This window comes from Camellia sinensis, chromosome 3 (assembly GCF_055761805.1).
Source record: "Camellia sinensis isolate YWXY chromosome 3, ASM5576180v1, whole genome shotgun sequence".
Lineage (NCBI taxonomy): Eukaryota > Viridiplantae > Streptophyta > Magnoliopsida > Ericales > Theaceae > Camellia > Camellia sinensis.
The window spans coordinates 76,760,608-76,770,223 of NC_138963.1; positions in this window are offsets into that span (position 1 = coordinate 76,760,608).

Below are 9,616 nucleotides of genomic sequence, written 5' to 3' on the forward strand. Positions count from 1 at the left end.
ATTTTTTTACAAGAGCTTCAAGCATTAAATAGAAATTTTCAATTTTAAAATTTTTAAAAATAAAAAATATATTTGGCATAAAGTGATAAAAAAATTACAAACCCACAAATATTTATAACCATATATATAAATTAAAAATATATATAAACCCATAACAAATATAGATAGATCGATTTATGACATTCAGTTTATTAGTAATTCTTTTTAGCATATATATGTTTTAGACATTAGGGTTATTGAGAAACATCTTATTTATTGTTAATATTATTTCATTAGTTAGAAATCAAGTTTATTATTTCAAGAAAAATAGATCAGTTGAATTATAATAACATTTTGTGCATATCTGCTTTTTAAATTATTGTCTTTACTTATGAAATTTGAGGAGATGATCTTTATTCATTATGATTATAATTTTATGACAAAATTTAGAACTTGGTGCATTATTAAAAAATTTATATACTATAAATCAGTCTCGTGCATAGCACGGGTTTACCACTAGTACAAAATATGAGAATGTGAATGGTCATTCTATTCTTACTTTATTCCACGTTGGCAATCAAATAGCTAAACGAGAATTGACATTTCATTCCATGCAACCTTATATGTCATTGGATAAAAGATAGTTTTAGTCTTTAAAGTATGCGTTTTTTATTATTTGAGTCATTCAAATTTCAATTTTGTTATTTTGGTTCGCAAATTTGTCAGTTTGAGTCAATTTAGTCCTATCATGTTTGTTTACATTGATAACGAAAAAAGTATTTTATCCTTGGATAAGACACTGTTTTGGTTCCCAAAATATGTGTTCCCTGTCATTTTAGTCTCTTTTAATTTTGTCATTTTGGTTATCAAAAATGTCAATTTGAGGTAGGACCAAATTGACAACTTTAAAGACTAAAATGAAAAAAATTACAATTTGCACCAAATCTCACTTTTGCCCCTACACATGAAATCACAATAGTCTACTCTCTGCACTTCTAGTCAAATCCTACTTTGGTCCCTGCACATGAAATTGTGACTGTCACCCCCTTGCACTTTTTTGTCAAATCTCACTATGGTTCCTATACAAGTGCCAATGTCTCGTTTCTATTATTCAATTGTTTAATCTTTAACAGAATCTAGTCATGTGATAAGAAAATACTACGACACGAGGGTAAAGAAAAATCATCTACATTTTCCACCAATACACATGTTGTAACGACTCTAATTTTTCATAAGTCATTATTTATTATTATTATGATCATTATTACTTTATTTATTTTTGACTTTATTAATTGCGTGATTACATGAGAATTTAATGAGGTATTTAATTAATTTAATGTGTTATTTAATTATAGGTAATTAATCCAAATATTGATATATTTATATTGTTTATAAAAAAAATGTTTTATATATTAATAAAATATATATCATATTTATTTATGTTTTAATTATGTTGCATTTATATTATATAATATAATAACTATTAAGTTATATAATAATATAATAAGTGATTAGGTTATCAACTAAAGAAAAGAAAAGAGAATCAGAGAGGAGCAAGCCTCGTGTGTGTGTGTGTGTGTCTGTGAGAGTAAGAGAGAGAAATCAAAATCAAGAGGTTGTTTTATCCAAGAAAGCTGAGAGATTGAGATAGTTAGTGCCGATAGAGAGAGACCGGCGGGAGAGAGAAGAGAAAAGGAGAAAAAAATATTAGGGTTTTGTTTTGGTGGTTTCATTAGTTCTTTAAATAATTCTTTGATCTTTAAAAAAATATTGTGAGTACAAAACTCACTTCCCTTGATTTATGTTTAATTCGTTGTTTTTATTTATTTAATGTTAGTTTGATTTTGTATTTACATGAAAATGGTGGATTGATTTTAATAATTTTGGTTCGTTGTGTATGTAAAGTTTAGGGTTTTTTTTAGGAGAATTTATCAGAAAGTCCCATATGGTGAAATTATATTCCATTTGGTCCCATGAATAATTTGTTTGATTGGGCAGTCCATAATAGTAGAGATATCTTACTGATAACTCCTTTTTTGAATTATATTGTTATGTGGGGGACAAATATGCCCTCACATTAATTATGGGCTTTTATGTTTTCATTTTTTTATATGTAATACCACGTTGTACCAAGTCGGTCCTGCGAATCTTCTTCTTGGTATCGGAAACATCGTTTTCGTCGTTGTTCTTTACGTCGGTTGAAGCTTCGGTGACAGGGGAGTCTTCAATGGTCTTAGATTCGTCGACCGAAGTGTCGTTGCTTGGAGGATCTGAGGGTGGTTGGTCTTGTAGTTGTTCTGGGTCAGGGGTTTTACTATGGTTTTCCTCTTTCTGCGTGGTTGGGATCCGGATCGGGGTCGCGGTCGCCATGTAGCTGATAATTGATGTGATGAGAGAGAGAGAGAGAGAGAGAGAGAGAGAGAGAGAGAGAGAGACGAAGGAGTGAGAGATGATGAGTGAGAGAATCATATACAAAAACATGGAAGAATTGATAGGGTTTGATTCGATTCGAAGTCGATATGTTCATGTCACATGATCCAAAGGGATGATGTGAGATTAGTAAAGCATCTTCTGATGTTCATCAGTTTTCATATAAATATGGTTATGGATATACACATGGATCTGGACTGTGTTTTCTTGATATGTGATTTATTTAATTTTTGTGATTTCTATTAATTTGTTTGTTCTTGTTATGTGAGTATGTATGGAACCAGAACTGTGGAACCAGTGTGGAACCACAACTGTGGAACAAGAACTGAGATTGAGATTGAGAACCAGAATTGTGAATCGGTGAGGAACCACAGTACCAGAATCGGTGAGATCGAGAACGAGAATCGGTGGAATCGGTGAGGTTCACGTTGATTCGTCACAAATGGCAACTGGAAAACAAAGGGTCAAATTGATGGAAAGCCGAAACGTGACACAATCCACATCACAAAAAAATAAAAAATGTCAAATTATTTGTGTTCACGTCACAACCCACGTCTCATGTTTTGAGTCTTACACACTTACTAAATTAAAAACAGTATTAGTGTGTTTTTTCGATCAGCGTGACACACAAACACCCATTCACCTTATCCCATACAAACCCACACCAAATGTCAATCAATAATACTAGCAGTGGCAAAACTGTCAACAAACAAATTAAGGGACCATCCAGTCACTAAGAAAACATTCAGGACCTTATGGATTACAAGTCCACAAAATAGGATTTACTGGTCAATTCCCCTTTTTTTATGTATTTATTTTATGGTTGTAATCACACTCATAATTATATGAAATTGAAATAAATTTAGAATCCATAAATATTGGTTAGATGATGGATTGATTCGTTGTTTTTATTTATTTATTTGATGTTGGTTTGATTTTGTATTTGCATGTAGATGATGGATTGATTTTAGTATTTGGTTAGAGGTGTATGTAAGGTTTAGAGTTTCTATATGTATTTATTCTATGATTGTAATCACACTCATGAATATATGAAATTAAAATAAATTAGGAACCCATAGATAAATTCTTTATACTCCACCATATTGATTGGTGTTTTATTTGAGTGTTGGTGAGAAAGAGTGTATAATAGAAAAAGTGAGGATTATGAGATTTATTTATGTGACGCCCCAAATTTCTGCCCCAAATGATAATGCAACAATCATGGCTCTCTTAAAGGAAAACCAAATATAACTTCCCATGCTTGCATTACATAATAATAATAGTTCCTCATGCGATATTACATTGATTCAACAACAAATAACCAAATAAGCACCCCCAAGGGTTTACAATCTTCCAAGGCTTAAGTCCGGTACACAAAATGATTATTCAAACCCACACATACATAGCCCTTGGCTTACAAATAGGATCATAACAAATGAGAACTTTGAAATGCTCTCAACACACACATTTTCACGCCCTCAATTAGGTAGACTCACCACGTCTTTTCCTGCACAAAAATCCGGTAGGGTGAGCATAAACCCTAGTAGGAAATCCTTAACAAAGTATATACATTTTATACAAGTGTCAAGAGATGAATGCACATGCCATGCCATGCCTTTTTGAAAATAAAACACATCTTCATCTTTTGAAAACCATCATGCTCAATGATGTTATACAACTTCAATTGTTCAAAATTTATCAATTTAATTAAAGGGGGCGGTAAATACAACTCTGGTAATCCCTAGGTCGGTGTCTGCAAGTAGACTATACGAGTACTACCAATTGTCATTTTTATCGGTATTAACCAGAAGGCTCGACACCTATCTGCGCGACTTTCTGGTCTTTCACCAAGGACACTCAGGCCAACTTAAACAATTTCATCTACACCACCTATCAAGACTTACCACCGTATTTACCCCAAAACCATTTCATGAAAACCCATTTCCTAACATTCTTTTCTTAATGCAAATTTCCAAAGCTTAACATAGTCCAATGAATTGAAATGCCAATGTATGCTTAATAATGCAATGCAACATTACTTTCATATTCAATTGTTCCACACAATATACCATTGTGATCAAATTTCCCAATCCTCTTTTCAACACAATTCTACAAGATGAATATATATATATATATATATATAAACTTTTATATCCAATTCATTCAAGAGAATAACGTAATTCCCACATTTCAAGCAATCTCAACAATTTAGTCAATTCAAGACTAAATCAACATTTTGACAACAATTTCAAAAATAAACAACATTTCTCATTTTTTTCACAAAATTGGTCATTTACATATAAATAAACAATTTTCAAAACATCCATTTATTTTGGTAAACAAAATAAATATGACAACATCTTCTAAGGATTTTCAACATCTTTCAAGAAAAGACCCAATTTCTAGGTTTTCTCACCAAAACCATTAATCTCCAAAATATTTAGAAGAATCTCCCCAAAATCATCTTTCTTCAATCAATATGGTTCAAAAACTTCAATTTCTATTTTAAAAGGAAAAGAAATTAAACCCTCTTTCAAAATCACTCATCTTCTTGAAATCAACAATTAATTTCTCAAAGCTAATCAAAGGATTATTTCGAAAATCATCTAGATCTTGCAAAAACATATACATAACTCTAAGAAAATCCCTACCTCAAGTTTTGAAGAAGAAATGTGATGAAACCCCCAAAATCAACAGTGTCGAAACTCGATCTTCATCGCACACAATGAAGCCCTCCAGATGATAACCAACTTTGGTGAAGAACTTAAGTCTAAATCCCAATGGATTTGGAGAAATCAATGAGAGAAGATGACTTCTAGAGAGAGAAGCTCCCGATCTGGAATTCTGGAGAGTTTTAGAGAGAGAGAGGACTGAAAAAGTGATATGAAATATTAGATTCACGAATTGATATAACATGGTTCGCTCGAGCGTCAAATACACTAACCTAGTACTTTTGCAGACAGGTCAAACTTCTGAAACCAAACATTCTCCGCTCGAGCGCATAAACGGCCATGCTCAAGTGGACAAGCAACTTCGAATGCATTTTGCATTTTTGTTTTGGGAGCGCTACCCCTCAACCCGCTAGGGCGCTGCCCCTTGGACCCCTGCGAGCTAACCGGGCAGCTCGACCCCCGCTAGGGCGCTGTCCTTGGACCCACCAAGGGGCGTTCCCCCCTGGACCCCCGTGAGCTGACCGGGTAGCTCGACCCTCGACTGGCCCAGTCGAAGTGGCAAAACATGAAAGAAGGATCTAAACCGGGATCGCTACAATTTGAATGCCTTAGGCTTGGCATTGTTATGTTTGTTCTCATGAGTGAGATGTTGTGTATATATATTGTTGCCTCGTTCTCATGAGTAGACGAGTGTTTTGATTTACGCACGTACATATATGCTAACTATTCGGGGAGTGTGAGTCAAAATTGGAACGATATCCCCGTGCAAGTTTAGCATCGGAGCGGTGTTAGGTATACAGGAGGCACATGGGATATATGTGTAGGCCGAAAGTGGAGGCTGAAGTGGTGGAGTTAAGCTACAAAGAATTTAATTATGAGTTTATTGTTATAGTATGAATTGTATTGATTTGTACAAGTTGAAAAATAGTAAACGACCTTGGTAAATTATGAAATTTGAGAAGAGACATGTATACGTGATTCTGGACAACTTTTGTGTTTTAACTTTTTATTAAAAAGATCGATTAGAACTTATAATCGGATGATCTTGGTTATTGTAGTTTTGATTCATTTTAGCAATGCAGATTTTAGAGGCTGTTTTAACCCACGAAACAAACTCATTTTTGTTGGTTTCACGTAAACTGAAGTAAAATATTATTCTGAACACTTTTTGTGTTTTGAAATTTTCCAAAAAAATTCATCTTACAACAGTTTCTTTTCGTTTTCAGTTCTAGGTTTTTCGATCGAATTACGGTTAGGATTTTCTATTAAGTTTTTCTCTCAACCTATTCAGGGGTTGTTTGGGGTGTCCTACATAAGTGCACTTTTTGTCTTTTTGGACAAAAAAATTGAGGAGAAAAATATGGATGTTTGGGTTAACTTTTTGACTTTTTATGAAAAAATGTGTAATAAAAAATTGTAAAAATTGATTTGTAGGGAAAAATTAGGATTGGGAGTTGTGCAGCCGTAATTGTTGACTCTTGGTGAATAGTGTTAACTTTTTAACTTTTTAAGTAACTTTTTGACTTTTTTTTGCAATATGCCAAACTTGGCCTCAGTTTCTACTAAATTCATCTATGTTATCTTTTAGGAAATTTGATTCTGTACAACTTTTATTTTTTTGAGTTTTGGTCAATTCGAATTATTTAAGTATGAAACAGTGCATTTTTATATTTTTTTAGCAAGTTATTTATGATTAAATTATACTAACTTTATTTTTTTGTAGAATGGTGGGTCTTACTAACTTTTTTTTTATGTAGGGCTGACCTACTATATTTTTATTTTGTTTATTTTATAATCAATTTATATTTTGTTGTGTACAAGCAAGAAACTAAAGGCCACCGTATCTCGGGAAACTACCCATTCATCTTGGTGCTGTTGGAACTACTTGTCTTGTCCCGTAACAAGAATTAAATGTATTTTTGTGTGTGTCTGGTGAACATGTGGGAGTTAAATCTTGTACTTATACTAATATACTTGTATATTGACCCGTTTTGTCTCTTGGCAACTTGGGTGCTTTCTGTTTGAGCGGAGTTGAGTTTTCTTTGAAGGATTAATTGGGGTTACGGTAGTGACATGGAATTACTATAGTTGTTGGACTTGTCGTTTGGATTTCTTTTGTTTTCTTGAGCTTAGGGTTGATATTAGTTTATGTATTTATTATTTTTTTTATGACTTTAGTATTCGGATAATTTGGCATGGTTTGTAACCGTACATTATTTAAGTTATTTTGACTATTTATTGTTACTTTAATGTTGGAGGTATTGGATAGTTATGAGATTATGGTGGATGGTTTGGTTGGCGTTTAGTATTTTTTGTTTCACCCCTAGGATTTGGATGATGGAATATTGATTGAGATTTAGTCCTAATTTAATATTTAATTGTCTAAATTTTAAGGCGTGGCATATGTTATCTCAAAATTTACGCTAAAATATGACTGTATTATGTTAAAATAAAACGCAAATTGTGAATAATTAAGAAGATGAACTAGGGTTTTGCATAAATTGGAATCACGAAACATTATTTTTCATGACAACACAATCTTCTGTCTATTTATCTTTCTTTCTCTTTGATTTCTTTGTCGCATTTTTTATTTTATTTCAAAAGCTCTACTTTCTTGCATTTTTGTCCCAATTTTTACCATACGAACATATTGTAGACGTCCCCGAACGCCCCGGGAGGGTGAGTCCCGTTCTGTTCATTTGGGGTCACTACAGCTCAAGACTCTCAAATTGTCACGGTTCTAAATCTGAACCAAAGAGTCCAAATCCGGCAAATCGTTTTGAGAAAACAGATTTTGAAAGAAGTGCCAAACATGGACTGCTTTGCCAGATACAGAGTCGCCACCTAAATATTTTATTTTGGGAAATTTAGGAAACCCTAACTCGTTGCCTAAAGCCACGTGTCCGTCATCACCAAAGTTGCCTCGGCTCGGGAACTTGGGTACGATTGGGGAAGGTCACTTCGTGAGCACCCCCGCTCGCCCGATCAAAGATCGGCCTCTACTAACCATGATATCTATTTTTGAAAATATTGTGTGTTCTTATTCCGGTTATTAGCCTAGATTTACTATGTGATGCGCACAGCATACAAGTATAGACTGGATCGTCTGAATTGGAACAAAACATTTCAAGTTTGCTTATTTTGAAAATGGTTTGATGGTGCTACTCGCAAGTAGGCTAAGACGTGGATTTGCCACCCTCAGGTGGGCTTAGAAAACATGATTTTGCCACTATCTAGTGGGTTTAAAACTCATAGTCAATGATTTGTTCCAATTCAACTAACCCAACCTTCACCCACAGGCATTCAGGCAGTTGTATCACATAAGCAATTAGCCTCATGGTAAGCATGCTATCATGGCAGCACTCACACACATGCAAGGATACTAAAGCATAAAACTTACCGAGTACTCCAAGCCAAAACAGAAACTATATTAGAAATCATGCATGATCCTAAGTATACAGAAATGTCTAATGCAACACATGCAAAAATACAAACTATAGCAGGCTCGGCTATTCTAAACATGGCATATGGAATGCTACAGCTAACATGTATTTAACTTGGAATTGAAAATACAATGCAGTTAGTATGATGCGCCGAGCCCGGTGCATGTAATACAGATGAATGATGCAAACATGCTGTCATACTGTATGCTAATTTAAACGTGCCCTAATCTAACCATCATAAGCGGATAAATAAAAGGGAGAAAGGCGTGGGGTTAGAAGGCATACATCGCACACATGCACACTTATTACAGTTGTGCCCTCGCTCGGAGGGTCCGAATAAATATACAGTCCCGAATAAAAGAATAGTACAGTCCAAATAAATATTACAGTCCAAATAATGTACAAATTCCTAATTAATTAACTAATTAACTAAGAAAGCTATAAAAACTGGCATGCAAGCCAGGGACTGCCTTGATTCCGCTCCGGGTGATGAATGATGCATGTTCGGGTTGCCTTTGTGCAGAAATCCATGACGATGCCCCAATTAGCCTCTGTTTGCATCTATTCTTGAAATGCGTGCCAAGCTCCGAAAAGTTGCTGATTCTTCATTTTGCTGCAACAGAGAGCAGAAAAGGGGCATGGCAATGTATTTTCACAAATGTATGCATGTCTCGATCCTCGTGCCACCAATCACGCATATCGATGCATGATGGCTGAGGAGTCAAATTGCACAACTCAATATGAAATGAATGCATATGAAAATACAACAAAACCTAACTCCATCATGGATAATCCGGAGTGTCAGTGACTGGGGAATTGAGACACGTTCCGTCACTCGGAGTACGAAATGCACCTCGTTTCCCGTGCCCGGGCTAACTCCTATCCCGAACACGATGCAATATGCATGATATACATGAAATGCAACTGAGATACAATCCTAACATACACAATGTTATGGAATGACATATACGCTGCACGAGGTAATACACAACCGAGCATACACAATGCTATGGATGAAATGGCATACGCAATGCAATAATGGGCTTACACCAACATGAGAGAGCCTCAGCCACACTCACATAGGAGGCCATT